Source organism: Pyricularia oryzae, chromosome 5 (assembly GCF_000002495.2).
Source record: "Pyricularia oryzae 70-15 chromosome 5, whole genome shotgun sequence".
NCBI lineage: Eukaryota > Fungi > Ascomycota > Sordariomycetes > Magnaporthales > Pyriculariaceae > Pyricularia > Pyricularia oryzae.
In genome coordinates, this window is record NC_017852.1 from 34335 (window position 1) to 36684 (window position 2350).

Below are 2350 nucleotides of genomic sequence, written 5' to 3' on the forward strand. Positions count from 1 at the left end.
GGGTGAAAAATGCCATAACCGGTGCATCGCAGGCTAAACGTTTCATTTCCTCAAATGCTCGCCTCTGTTCTGGCCCCATAGCAAATTTGGCGTCTTTCTTCAACAGTCGGTTCAACGGCTCAGCGACGCTGCTGGCATGGTGGCAAAACATTCGAATGTAATTGCACAATCCCAAAAAGGAACGCACGGCTGTTTTGGACGTGAGGTCTTCGAACTTCCAATCGCTAATTGCCTGCAGTTTGTCTGGATCGATACGGATGCCCAGACCTGCGTCCATAACGATGCCAAGATAATCGACCGTGGTAACGTTGAATCGAGACTTTTTAATATCTCCCTGGAGGTCGACTCGGCTTAATCGGTAAATAACCTCTTCTACTTGGTCCCAATGTTCTTCTTCGTTTCCGTCGGAATAAACCAAAACATCGTCGGCGTATGCGCTGGCGAACAAGTCCAAAAGTTCATTTAGCTGAGCGTTGATAAATGACTGCCACCAAGCTGGGCCGACCTTTAGCCCAAAGGGAAGCACCTTCCATTGAAAGGTGCCTTGTCGGGTGCGAAAAGCAGTGAGGTACTCTGAGCCAACCGCCATACGTAACCGGTTGAAAGCTCGAATAATGTCGATTTTTGTAAACCTCTTTGCATTGCGACAATTAAAAATAGTTCCGTTGACATCCGGGGCTGGTACGAATCGATCTTTCAAAAATTGGTTGATCCATCGGTAGTCGGTGCAAAAACGGCGTTCTTTGGAGTGTGGTTTAGGTACGAACAGGACAGGCGCTGGGTCGGCCTGCATACAGGGTTCGATAAACCCAATGCGCAGCAGCTCGTCGACTGTTTCCTTTTCGAGCGGCAGGAATTCCACAGGTGTCCTGTACGTCGGAGGCGATCCTGTTTTCGGCTTGTCTAGCTCCAAAATTACATCGTGCCCTGGGCGATGTGGAGGCAGGTTAGTGGAAGCTGCTTTCGAAAAGAATCCCTCCAGGTGAGCGAATCGGGATGGCAGTTTGCTTCGGACCAGTTCGACATGGTCGGGGTCTTCATCTTCCGGGAACGGGATTGGTTCTCCCTTGTTGGTTTTCCATTGGTACGAACGGCCGACGGCAGATAGGCTGATGGCGGGTTTTTCGGGTCCAATTTCTAACGTAATGGGCTGCGTGGGTATTGGGCACGATTTCCATCGCTTTTGTCGGGGGTCGGTGTCCAGCTTGTGCTGAAGGGCAGCTATGTTTACAACGTTTTGGTCCTCACCCAAAACGACCGGGGTCGTTGGTCTGGGTTCTAAAAAGGTTGTTTGGCGCCACGGTCGTCGAAGTATTTGCACCCTTTTGGTTTCCCGTTCGAATGCTCGGTCGCGCCGCTCTGCATCGGCTTGTGCAACCGGATCGGGCTTGTCCAACATGTTCGGAAGTCTAATGGCTGGCGAGAATTTTGCCAGCGACGGTGTCCTTTCAGGCCATGCGAACGTTTGCGTTTTCGGGTGGATCCAAACATCCTGTTCAACTAGCCAATCCTGCCCAATAAACATATCATGCCCACTTTCCGTCACGTAAAACATTTGGTTGCTGAACCGGCGTCCATCGATTTCCAAGGTCGCTTTTAGTTTGTGCGTAATGCGTCCTGCGTCCTGTTTGCGGTAGTCCGACAAAAGTAGCGGGGTTTTTAACCTTTGAAGCCGGGCTCCTAGCCGTTCTGCGGCTTGTTTAGCGATTGCTGGGCTGATCAAAAGAGAAATGTCTGCTCCGGTGTCACAAAGAGCTTTAACTGATAGTGCTACGCCATTAACCTGTATCTGAGTTCGAATGATGAAAGATTTAGGTCGTGGGTTACTACCAATCTGAGCTATCGTAGACATCTGGACCACCGAGGAGGCTTGCGGCGGTCTTATTCTTTTCCCGATTCGTCTGTGGTTTCCGAATCTAAGGTACTCGTCTGTTGCTTTTGCTTCACTGCTTTGACATCCCTTATTCTCTCTTTTTCGGGACAATCTTTGGAATTATGGCCACCCCTTCCGCACATGAAACAGGTGTTGGCATCCCAATGCGCCTTTTTCTCCTCATAAGTCAGTGAGCGACCGGCCTTAGCCATCGTGATTGGTTCCGTTCTATCCCCTTGATAATCTTTGGGCTTGTAGCGCGAACGGACTTTCGTCGAAGCTGTTTTCTGCCTGCTCCGGGTCTCGTTCTTCGTGCTGGTCTTGTCGGTGCTCTCTCGGTCTTTGCGCCTTTCTTGTGCCAGTTGGTTGCTGTAGACGGCTTTGGTAACGTACTGGCAAAACGTCTCGTAGTCTATGTCGATGTTCTCACTATCGTGCAGCAGACGGTGATCGAGGTCGGCGGGTATACATCCCCAC